The sequence below is a fragment of the Hyla sarda genome, chromosome 5, assembly GCF_029499605.1.
Source record: "Hyla sarda isolate aHylSar1 chromosome 5, aHylSar1.hap1, whole genome shotgun sequence".
Lineage (NCBI taxonomy): Eukaryota > Metazoa > Chordata > Amphibia > Anura > Hylidae > Hyla > Hyla sarda.
The window spans coordinates 204,229,780-204,243,441 of NC_079193.1; positions in this window are offsets into that span (position 1 = coordinate 204,229,780).

Consider the following 13,662-nt stretch of genomic DNA (forward strand, 5'->3'; position numbering starts at 1 on the left):
ACATAACTTCCGTACGGCTGGAGATATTTCAATAACTGGTTCACATATTACGGGTTGGGATAGGATGTCGAAATAGGAGGACAGGATAGGAGGACGGGATAGGAGGACCAGGATAGGAGGACCGGGATAGGAGGACCGGGATAGGAGGACGGGATAGGAGGTTTGGATAGGAGGTCGAGATAGGAGGACGGGATAGGAGGTCGAGATAGGAGGACGGGATAGGAGGTCATAATAGGAGGACAGGATAGGAGTTCAAGATAGGAGTACGGGATAGGAGGTCGTGAAGGGGAACGGAATAGGAGGTCGGGATAGGAGGATGGGGTAAGAGGACGGGATAGATGGACTGGATAGGAGGACGGGATAGGAGGACAGAAAAGGAGAACGGGAAAAGGAGGACGGGAAAGGAGGACTGGAAAGGAGGTCGAGATATGAAGACGGGATAGGAGGACGGGATAGGAGGACGGGATAGGAGGACGGGAAAGGAGGACGAGAAAGGAGGTCGAGATAGGAGGACGGGATAGGAGGACGGGATAGGAGGACGGGATAGGAGGATGGGATAAGAGGACAGGATAGGAGGACGTGATAGGAGGATGGGATAGGAGGTTGGGAAAGGAGGTCGGGAAAGGAGGTCGAGATAGGAGGACGGGAAAGGAGGACGGGATAGGAGGACGGGATAGGAGGTCGGGATAGGAGGTCAGGATAGGAGGTCTAGTATATATAGAGCTAGTATATATATGTAACTCAACGTGTGTGTGTATGTATGTATGTATGTTTGTATGTTCCAGCATCACATCCAAATGGCTAAAGATATTAACATGAAACTTGGCACACATGTTACTTATTTGTCAACAACAAACATAGGATAGGTGATTTAACCTTTACTCACCCCCATTTGCCAGGGGCAGGGTTTTTGTTTAAAGTCCCATACAAGTCTGGAAAATATATGTTACTGCATAAATTCCAAACGGCTGGAGATATTTCGATAATACTTGGTCACATGTTACTTATATGTCCACTTAAAATATAGGATAGTTAATTTAACCCTTAACTACCCCCATTTGTGAGGGTCAGGGTTTTTGTTTAAAGTCCCATGCAAATCAATGGAAAATGTATGTTCCTGCATAACTTCCGTATGGCTGGAGATATTTCAATACCTGGTACACATATTACGGGTCGGGATATGAGGACGGGATAGGAGGTTGGGATAGGAGGTTGGGATAGGAGGTCGAGATAGGAGGTCGAGATAGGATGGGATATGAGGATGGCATATGAGGATGGGATAGGAGGTCAGGATAGGAGGTCGGGATAGAAGGTGGAGATATGAGGACATGAAAGGAGGACGGGATAGGAGGTCGGGAAAGGAGGTCGGGATAGGAGGTCGGGATAGGAGGTCAAGATGGGAGGTTGAGATAGGAGGACGGGAAAGGAGGATGGGGTAGGAGGTCGGGATAGGAGGTTGAGATAGAAGGTCGGGATAGGAGGTCGACATAGGAGGTCGAGATATGAGGACGGGATAGGAGGTAAGGATAGGAGGTCGGGATAGGAGGTCGAGATAGGAGGTCGGGATAGGAGGTCGGAATAGGAGGTCGAGATAGGAGGACAAGATATGAGGACGGGATATGAGGTCGAGATATGAGGATGGGAAAGAAGGACGGGATAGGAGGTCGGGATAGGAGGACAGAATACTTATATGTCAACAACAAACATAGGATAGGTGATTTAAACCTTACTCACCACCATTTACCAGGGGCAGGGTTTTTGTTTAAAGTCCCATACAAGTCTGGAAAATATATGTTACTGCATAACTTCCAAACGGCTGGAGATATTTCGATACCTGTTACTTATATGTCCACTTAACATATAGGATAGTTAATTTAACCCTTAACTACCTCCATTTGTGAGGGTCGAGGTTTTTGTTTAAAGTCCCATGCAAATCAACGGGAAATGTATGCTACCGCATAACTTCCGTATGGCTGGAGATATTTCAATACCTGGTACACATATTACGGGTCGGGATATGAGGACAGGATAGGAGGTTGGGATAGGAGGTCGAGATAGGAGGTCAAGATAGGAGGATGGGATATGAGGATGGCATATGAGGACGGGATAGGAGGTCGAGATAGGAGGTCGGGATAGGAGGTGGAGATATGAGGACGGGAAAGGAGGACGGTATAGGAGGTCGGGATAGGAGGTCGAGATGGGAGGTTGAGATAGGAAGATGGGAGAGGAGAATGGGGTAGGAGGTTGGGATAGGAGGTTGAGATAGAAGGTCGAGATAGGAGGTCGACATAGGAGGTTGAGATATGAGAATGGGATATGAGGACAAGATATGAGGATGGGAAAGAAGGACGGGATAAGAGGTCAGGATAGGAGGACAGAATACTTATATGTCAACAACAAACATAGGATAGGTGATTTAACCCTTACTCACCACCATTTACCAGGGGCGGGGTTTTTGTTTAAAGTCCCATACAAGTCTATGGAAAATATATGTTACTGGACAACTTTCAAACTGCTGGAGATATTTCGATAATACTTGGTCACATGTTACTTATATGTCCACTTAAAATATAGGATAGTTAATTTAACCCTTAACTACCCCCATTTGTGAGGGTCGGGGTTTTTGTTTAAAGTCCCATGCAAATCAATGGGAAATGTATGTTCCCACATAACTTCCGTATGGCTGGAGATATTTCAATACCTGGTACACATATTACGGGTCGGGATATGAGGACGGGATAGGAGGTTGGGATAGGAGGTCGAGATAGGAGGATGGGATATGAGGATGGCATATGAGGACGGGATAGGAGGTCTGGATAGGAGGTTGAGATATGAGGATGGGAAAGGAGGACGGGACAGGAGGTCAGGATAGGAGGTTGGGATAGGAGGTCGGGATAGGAGGTTGAGATAGGAGGTCAACATAGGAGGTCGAGATATGAGGACGGGATAGGAGGTCAGGATAGGAGCCCGGGATTGGAGGTCGAGATAGGAGGTCAATAGGAGGTCGAGATAGGAGGTCAAGATAGGAGGACAAGATATGAGGATGGGATATGAGGTCGAGATGTGAGGATGGGAAATGAGGACGGGATAGGAGGTCAGGATAGGAGGTTGGGTTATGAGGTCCAGATAAGAGGTCGAGATATGAGGACGGGATAGAAAGTCAGGATAAGAGGTCGGGAAAGGAGGACGGGGATAGGAGGTCGGGATAGGAGGTTGAGATTGGAGGTCGAGATAGGAGGACGGGATAGTAGGACAGGATAGGAGGACGGGATAAGAGGACGGGATAGGAGGTCAGGATAGGAGGTCAGGATAGGAGGTCGAGATAGGAGGACGGGATAGGAGGTCAGGATAGGAGGACGGAATATGAGGATGGGATATGGGGTTGGGATATGACAACAATATATGAGGACGGGATATGAAGTCAAAAGCTTCCTCCTCTGTTGATTTTCCTCCACAACAAGCATTAGGAAGGAAAAACCGTGCAACGCCGGGTACTCCGCTAGTAATCACTAAACAATGCATTAAATACTGTATACACTGTTACACTCTGGTCTCCAACTCTTCAATGACATACTTAGAAACAGAAAAACACAGATTGGTCAACTACATTTATAAGGTATGAATGTGGCTGGGGGGACTGAGAGGGTGTGCACCCCTACTACCGAGTACAAGGGAAAAATGCCAACATGCCACTATTCATTGGCAAGGATATTTAGATATAGGCATAGGGAAGGGAATATCATTTTTGCTCTTGAAGAAGAAAGAACTAGATATTATTCTTCATAAGAAATTGGCCCTAGCGTGGTTGAGATAGGAAAACTATATTGTGATCCCCACTGGGGACAGGGACAGATATTAACATATTTTTTACCATCATTGTGGAATATGCTAACAACACAGAAATGAAGAGAAATAATGATAAATAATAAAGATTTCTCAATTTATGAAATTTTGCCAACTTAAGAATCCAATGATGATACTTTCTTACGCTTATGAGTTTGAACAGCGCCTCAGGAGACTAATAAACCAGAAACAGCAAGTTTAACTCCAGCTATCATTTCTCTCATGTAAAGCCACTTTAAGCCTATTGGGCTATAGTAAAGTGAGGATTTTCTGTAAATGCCAGCCTTACGGCTTGTGAGCCGTCATTTGCATCTTGTTATTACCATTGGCCAATAAGAACAGACACAGTTGAGTAAAGCAAAGCTACTTTTATTAAAGGTCACATTGGTTGGATAATTTTTAGCTGTTTTGTGCAAGCATAGGGCTGGTAAATGTTCTACTTTACAACAAAGCCAGCTATTCTCTCTAAAATGGAGACAATTGGCCTACTAAAGCTTATTTCAGCATACTGTTATGTGCTGTTATCATTGGTGATATCTTTTATTTCGTCAGACTACATGTTAGTGCTCCAAGTAGTCATGTACGAATATTCCCTGTATATTCAGCCAAATATTCTGTATGTTGACGTGCTGTGACTGGCATGAGACATAATTATAGACTCAGTAGGGCATTATCATATCCAATTAATACACACTGCTCTGTAATGAAGATCATTGGCTTCTAGATGTTTAATATAATAGTACACAGGTATTCTGACTTCAGCTGTTCTGTGCTATCTTTCAGCTGTCAAAAGGGAAAATGTATGAATTGTATTGATGTCTGTGTCATTTGAAATGAATGGAAACAAAGTGGTGGTAAGCACTGCCACTTCATTGTACCATTTCACCTCTATACTTGGGGGTGACTCTAATGCACTCCTATGCGCTCTTTGACATACTTGGGTACTTTAGAAAGATGTGTTTGGATACTTTATGAACTTATTTTTAACATATCGATTCACCCTTTCAGAGTTGCGTTCTTTACCAAAATACTCTTCTACTTTCCTGTGCAGTAGACATCCCACCATTTTAGCCGATGACTGTGTCTGCCTTATTAACTTATGGCAATTTTCTAAAACATAGCAGCGTATTTTTAACTCTATAAATCTTCATGCCATTTTAAAGCCATGAATAGGAACAATCTCATTTAAACATGTTGGCATTTATGTGCTTTTTCTGTTGTCAAGCCATGTTTTACATGTGGGTTCAATAAAGGAAACTATATTTACTGGTGCTGCACAAAATGGTTCTTCTTCATACACAGGTCCCTCAAGTTACAATATTAATTGGTTAAAGGATGACCATTGTATGTTAAAATCATTGTATGTTCAGACCACAACTCTATGGAAACCATGTAATTGGTGCTGAAGCTTTAAAATGTCATCTAACAATAGGAAAAATTGAGGATTAAAGAAAAATAAGTGGATAAGGAATATGGATAAATAAAATGCTTATGATCTATTTTCTTGCCCATACTGTATCTTCATGTGCCCCCCAATTTAATACAGAAATACAGTTTTCAGTCAGAAAAAATGAAAGTGTTAAAGTTTTGATGGAAGTATTGTTTCATGTCATGTGTCATTGACTGGAAGAACTGACCAATCATAATGGACATGTCACTGGTAAAACTGAAGTCCATGCACTGAATAGCTGTCTGGTAGTGCCTCCCTACAGTAGAGGGGGTACTACATGTTCTGTACTTCACTTCATCGGTGCCAAGGTTAGCTGCTCCTTTGGACACTAGGTGGGAGCAACTCCATTCTACTATTTGGGACACTGTGTACTGTACTGGACCCTGAAGAAGCTCCTGTCCTCTAAATAGAGAGTGATTTACAGCTTCCAGCAGCTCTTGCTTACTATTATGTGTAAGGACTTGGATCTAGCGCCACATCCAGTGATGAAACAGTTTCCTTAATTGAAAACATGTAAAATATGGCTTGACAGCAGACAAAGCACATAAAAGTAAACATGTTTAAAATGAGATTGTTCTTATTCATGGCTTTAGCATTGCATAAATATTGATAAATTTAAAAAGCCGCTGCTATATTTTACAAAGTTGCAATAAGTTAAGAACTCTAACACAGCCATCGGCTGTATAACACATCATTGATGGGTGAATAAACAGCTTTTTGATTCACTGAACTGGAGTGCCGCACCTTTGGAAGCAGAGCACCCACCTTGGGATTACAAGCCCTTAAGATCATAAAGTATTCAAACACATCTTCTAACTGTGCCTAAGTATTGAGGTGAGACATGACATGGTGTCGGTAAAAGTACACTAAACAGGCCATGCCCTGTGCTGTGGGATGATTTATAGAGCACAGTGGCTATAGATGGCAAACTAAAAGAAGGGGAATATAGAGTTTATACACAGGAGGCAGAACAATGTACATACATCATCAGCACAGTAAAAAAAAAAGGGGGTTACACTAAGCGCAGAAGCTGCCGCTAAGATAAAATACATGGAATGCCATGATTCACCATTCAGGGACAGTCAGGATCCTCTAACGAATGGACACTGTTTGAACAGTTTCTTTCTACAATAGCTAAACCTTGCTCCTGCTTCCTGTGTTTTGTCTTGCTGTGTCTGTTACTAAAGACAAAATATCCATAACATCCGTTAGTTAACAGCAGATTACAGGGTAGTGAGAAACCTAGTGGCTAAGTCTTTAGAGCAGTTTTCCTGTGGTAAGAAGTCCTTTTTAGTAACAGAAATGATTTACAGTAATGTTAGGAATTATACATGCTATCATATGAAGGAAAGTTGTCTGACACAATAGTGACCATTTACTAAAATGACCTTCATCAAACGTTACATTATAACCAACGTATAACCAAGCCTAATGGAATATTTAAATATTAAACAGAAATAGTCCAGTGCAAAAAAGTGACAGTGTTATTGTGCTGGTAAAACATTTACATTGGCACAATAAATATTTCTATCATTAAATCAAAAAGATTGTCCCATTAAAACAACTGCAATATCAAGTCAGCTCAACAATCACCACTGTGACGGATCCTAGAGTCATCCTATCTACCTGGATGGACTTTAGGACAGCACTATTTGTACCCCTCAGTTTATGTTGTCCAGTGACATAAAGCTCAGAGGTAAAATACTTTTATTTACTGTTTTCATACACTTTCTGTGCACAATACACCTTTGGCACTCAAGGCACTTGTATGACTACCTGTCACCTGGATTACCTTTGTTGGATTATCTCCCAGACTACCTGTCACTTGGATTACCTTTATTGGATTATCTCACAGACTACCTGTCGCCTGGATTACCTTTGTTGGATTAGCTCCCAGACTAGCTGTCACCTGTATTGTCTTTACTGACCCTTCCCCCTGTGATGTCCTTCCTATAAAAGAAGACACTTGTCCCACAATAAAGAGTTCTGATTATATACCTGAAGACTGGTGGTGCCTGGTTCTTTGGGTACAAGGATGCAATAATCTCTAGTTCTGCCTGGGGATATTGCCTGTGATACGCTGGGGCTTGTCATTCGGAAGGAGAAGTCACTTTTGGCAGAGTCAGTCCGTCACAATTGGTGGCAACGGTGGGATCTGACTTCTCCAGGATCGACACTGAGACCAGCTGGGGGAGATACTGCCACTGGCTTGACCCCGGTCTCAGCAGCTTACCCTGGCAAGGAAGAGCCTGTAAGGATGGAGGATTTCCGAAGAGAGGTGCAATGGTTCCTGGGTCTCTTCAAAGATCCTCCATGAGAGAGTGTATACAGGGTCCTTACACAGCTGACACAACTCTGTATAGCGAAGCTACAGTATGCCATGGAAGAGATGTCCATGCAAGAGAGAGCCTTAATTCGCTTGCAGATTTGGGAAGTTGTTCTCGAGGAGTCGGTGAGAAGCCGAGCACGAGTCCTGCCCACCCCAAAACAGCGCTTCAGGGAACAGGTCCACTTGCGGCTTCACTACCTCAGAGAGCAACCCACGGGCAGCGAAATGGTTGAGTTGCACAGATTGGTGCAGAAAGAAATGGAGCTTGAGGCTCATTACCATGCCCTGTACTAGTGGGCAAGCTGCAGGCAGTCGGAGCCAAACACAGCCTGTTCTCCAGAAGGGACAGACTTTGGCTGGCCAGGTCTATTGTGGGATGCATTCGAGGAGCGGTACGACTTTGGCCGTACCGAGGTATACAGACTCTGGGACATCCAGGACAAGCAGAGAGAGATGCTGCCGCAGTCGGAGGTGCCAGACCTGGAACCGGATCTATCTTGGCTGACGTATCAGGAATGGTATCTCGAGGAAGACTACCTGTCCTTGTTTGAGGGGGATTTCTACGGTCACGAGCCATGTACAGCAGAAGAAACCAGCACAGATGAGACGACTGGTCTCTGTCTTTCCCTTCCCCTGCATTGCACACCGGACTGTGATGCTCTAGCAGTATCCGGTCAGGACACCAGGGTGGAAGCCCTGGCATTAGGGCTGAGTTCTGCTACACTCTGTCCAGCATCAGACACCAGTGCCAGTTCTACAGCTACAGAGGGGTCAGTGATCCCTGTACCAGTCCACCCTGGATCGCAGGCGGTTGGCCTGGATCCACAGAGACTGTTTACCAGCACAGGAGCAAGCAAAGACGGTGTGGCTCCCCAGATGGAGAATTTTACGCCGGGAGATGGAGCGGTCGGCTCATCTCCCCAGCGCAAGAGGTTGCAACCGGATGAGGAGGCAGTTGACCTCCCTCTCCACCTACTGAGCACAGCCCCAGCTGAAGCGCTGGCTTCAGGGCAGAGTCCTACTATACTCTGCTCAACAACTAATATTGCAGCTACAGAGGGAACCGTGATCCCTACACTGGTACAGCCTGGAACCCCAGCGGCTCTTTAACGGTACTGGTGAAAGCACAGTTGGTGCAGCTCCCCCGCTGCAGAATTCCATATTGGTAGATGGAGTGGTCGGTTTACATCCCCAGCGCCAGCCATTGCAAACAGGTGAGAAGGTAGTCGACCTTCCTCTCCACCTAGTGATCCCTTCTCCGGCTGAAGGGCCGGCTGAAGGGCAGAGTTTTGCTACAATCTTCCTAGCACTGAAGACTGCCGGCAGGTCTGCAGTTACAGATGGGACTGTGGTCTCTGCATCGGTCCAGTCAGGATCCCAGACGGTTGACCCGGATCCCCAGCGGCTGTGGAACAGTACAGATGCTGGCACAGTAGTTGCGGCTCCTCAGTGGCAGATATTGCAACCGAGTGAGGAAGCAGTAGGCCCCCTGCCCCTTCAACTGGTGACAGATGGAGTTTTCCTTTGGGAAATGTTGCTTGGGAGGGGCCTCCTTCCCACAGACTACTGGCCAGGCCAGGCCTTCCCCCTCCCCTGGCCGGGGAGGGGGGGGGGGGGAAGCAGAAACATTTTCTGAGGGGAGCCCCAGTAAGCTTCATACAGGGTTTGCTGGTGTTGGATTACATTGTTGCCGCACACCCCAACCAAGATGAGAACCAGGACAACTGCGTCTGGTGGTTGAAGCCCGGACAGCCCCAAGTGGATCCGTTGGGATCGCACCGGGTCTGCCATTTAAAAGGGGGAGCACTGTGATGGATCCTAGAGTCCCCCTATCTACCTGGATGGACTTTAGGACAGTACTATTTGTACCCCTCAGTTTATGTTGTCCAGTGACATAATGCTCAGAGTTAAAATACTTTTATTTACTGTTTTCATACACTTTCTGTGCACAATACACCTTTGGCACTCAAGGCATTGTATAGGGAGAGCTAATTACCTTTATTGGATTATCTCCCAGACTACCTGTCACCTGGATTACCTTTATTGGATTATCTCACAGACTACCTGTCTCCTGGATTACCTTTGTTGGATTAGCTCCCAGACTAGCTGTCACCTGTATTGTCTTTACTTACCCTTCCCCCTGTGATGTCCTTCCTATAAAAGAAGACACTTGTCCCACAATAAAGAGTTCTGATTTTATACCTGAAGACTGGTGGTGCCTGGTTCTTTGGGTACAAGGATGCAATAATCTCTAGTTCTGCCTGGGGATATTGCCTGTGATATGCTGGGGCTTGTCATTCGGAAGGAGAAGTCACTTTTGGTGGAGTCAGTCCGTCACAACCACATCGTTGCTGATCCTGTTTCAGAAACGCCAGGCAAACAGCTCATGATGTTGGGGAAAGCTGAGGCTGGACACATTTCCCTCTATAGAAGCCTCTACAGGACCCTCTGTAGAAGCCTCTACAGGAGAAGTGAAGTATTAGATTTGCATTTTTTGACCATTAATGTAATACTTATATAAATGGTCCAATAGACAAAGAGCTGTTCTTCGGCTAATTGAGAGAGTCCCAAGCACTGAATATCTCCTGTATGGGGACTATGGGGGGTATTTATCAATTTTGCCTGTTGACAGTTTCTTTTTACCCTTTTTTTTCACTTTGGTTTTTGCGGACGTGCGCCAAGTTTATCATTTGGTGCATGTTGTTAGTAATTTTGGAGCAAACACCAAAATCAGCTGTTCACAGCACCTTTTACACAGAACTTACACAGAGGACAGCGTGTTTTACCCTGTAGAGCAGCCATTTCGGCGTCCCTCCTGCAGTATATCAGCAAGCAACGTGAGTTATTTTCTTTTTTGGGGTTCATAGCCACCGTGTGAAATTGATTTTATTTTTAACTTGAGTGTTTTTTTTGGTTGCCTTTAGTGCCGACCCCTTAGGAAGTCAAACTGAAAGGTAGCAGGGACCTACCCTGATCAATATCGTAGTTTCCTAGGTCACTATTCCATCCCTCCCCTCCCATAATCAGACCGAAGCCATGGGTCCCATATCTTCAGGAACTTATCGTGTGCCCTTGACGATCTGCAGCACATCTCTTTAAACCTGCAAATCTGGTTAACCTTATCAACCCACTCCCTCAGCGTCGGGGGCTCCGCATCGAGCCAGTGAATGGGGATAACAGATTTAGCAGCTAATAAAAATTGTGAGATCAAGGAGTGTCTGTTCAGAGTGTGTTCCAGGGAGGGTAAACCCAATAAAGCTGTTGCAGGAGACAATGGGGTTTTCATCTTTAGAATAGAGTTAATAGCCTTGCCAACCTCTCTCCAATAAGTCTCTATTTTCGGACAGGACCACCAGATATGCTCGTGCGTCCCTATCTGAGTCCCACATCTCCAACACAAGTTGGTATCTGCAAGTTTATGGTTAAATAAAAATTCTGGCGTTTTATACCATCGAGACACTACTTTGTAATTTGTTTCTTGTAGACGCACACACCTGGAGAACCCATGAGAATGATGCAATATTAATGATTCATCCTCAGCTGAAAATGCGAGACCCAGATCTTTTGCCCATGACGCCACGAAGTGGGGGGAAGTATGACTAAGGGTAGATTGGACTATAGCAATGCAGTTGGATAATTTAAGTTTGTGTGGTTGAGTGCTGAGAAGCACCTCTTCAAGTTTGGTTAGTTTTCGACGTAGATCTATTTTATCTAAAATCAGCTGACAACAAGACACAAAGTGTTCTATATGTAAAAAGGAATACCTCCTATGCGGTATCAAGGTTCTCAGCGTCTCTCCTGACGGCGCCACTCCATCCCAGAACAGCTGGGCCACCGTAATACCTTGGATTTTGTCCCACATTGGTTGAAAGGTTGGAGACTCCCTGTTCACAGCCGCAGGTATCAGATTAGAAGGAAGCAGAGGTGACAGAGAAGAGTCAAGGGGGAGAAGTAGAGGAGCCAATTCATAGCATTTGATTACATGTTTCCTACCCAACCAAGATATCATCGGGAGATCGTAGTCACGCAGGATGCGAGAAATCTCCTTCAGCAGGGGCTTATAATTCAATTGGAAGATATCTGTGATTGTGGCAGGGACATGCACTCCTAGATATTTAAGAGATGACTTGGCCCAGGGAAAGCCTGTCAATTCCCTGAGATCCCTCACTAATTTGTCTTTGAGTGTGATGTTCAGTAATTATGACTTGGATATGTTTATCTTAAAGTTAGACAAACCTCCAAACTCCTCAAATAGCCGAGCCAGGCAGGGCAAGCCCCTTTTGGGTTCACTAAGCGTAAAAAGAAGATCATCTGCAAAAGCTAATACTTTGAGTTCTCTTCCTGAAGTGAGGAACCCTTTAATGCTCTCGGTCTGACGTACCCTCAGTAGCAGGGTCTCCATGACCAATACAAATAGAGTCGGAGATAAGGGGCAGTCCTGCCTGGTTCCATTGCTAATTGTAAACGGAGGAGAAATAGCTTCATTAACCAATACAGAAGCAGTCGGGCCAGAGTACAACGAGAACAAGGCTGCTATAAATTCCTGTCGGAAGTGAAATTTCGCCGTTGCCTTCATGAAAGGCCAGCTGACCCTATCAAATGCCTTCTCGTCATCGACTCCGAGAAGGACCAGAGAGATGAGGTAGATTAGGCCTCGTGAATGCAAGTGAGTAATTTCCCTGTGTTGGTGCGACCCTCCCTACCGGGTACAAACCCTGACTGTTCAGCTCCAATGAGGTGGGGAAGGTATTTTTTTATGCGTAAGGAATGTAGCTTAGCCCATATTTTAAGGTCAAGGTTGAGGAGGGATATCGGCCTATAACTGCTACACTGTTCCGGGTCCTTCCCATCCTTCGCCGGGAGGGTAATATGAGCCTCCTGCGTCTGAATCAGTAGAGCATTCCCATTGAATAGCACTGCGCAAAACCTAGTCAGTTTAGGTAATAGGAAATCACTGAACCTTTTATAATAGGAGAGAGGGATGCCATCTGATCCAGGAGTTTTAGAATTTAGACTTTAGAATTTAGAACCTTACCCACCTCCTCTAAAGAGATCGGAGAGATCAGGCCCTGGGTCATAGCCTGCGTTAAAGTGGGTAGCTGAAGCTGGGTAAGGAAGCTCTCAATGAGAGAATCCCTGTAACTCAACTGCTGAGCGGAGTCTCTCTCTCTCAAATTATAGAGCGAGTGATAAAATTCTCTAAAGAATCTAGCTATATCAGTTGATTTGGTGTGCACAGCGCCCTTCCCATCTTTAATTGCGTGGATGTGGCTTTTCATTTTGGCTTTCTTCATGAGAGTGGACATCAACTTCCCACCCTTATTCCCATGAGCGTAGATTTTGTGCCTGTAATGCAGATAGTTTCTCGAGGACTTTTAGTGTAGATGGTTCAGAAGCTGATCCCTCAAATCCCTTAGCTTCCCCTGTATAGCCTCTGCTTATGTGCGCTTGTGTACCTTTTCTAATCGAGATATGTCCGCTAGTAAAGAGTCCACGACCTTTTGCTTTTCTCTTTTAAGTTTGGAGCCCCATGAAATGAAAATCCCCCTGATGTAGGACTTATGAGCCTCCCATACCACCGGAGTGGGAGGCCCAGAGGCCTCATTGGTCTCAAAATATCGTTAGAGATGGTGGAAAATATCATCCCTAGCCTTAGTGTCCTCCAATATGTGTTCATTAAGTCTCCACCGAGACATAATCTTAGGGGTGATCGAGAGGGATAAAGAGATAGCAAGAGGAGAGTGGTCCGAGACAGAGATGGGGTCAATACTTGCGGCTGTGAGCGTCGGCAGCAAAGAAGACTGGATAAAGAAGTAGTCAAGTCGTTGATATGACTTGTGCACAGTGGAAAAGTACGTGTAGTCCTTAGTAGCAGGATGGAGATGGCGCCAAGCGTCTAAAAGAGAGAGATCACAAAGTTTAGACACCAATTTAGCAATGGCTCTAAATGTGAGATTCGATTTACCAGTTGTGGAATCCAGCAAGGGATTTAATGTCACATTAAAGTCCCCACCCAATATTACAGGTCAATGTTACAGCA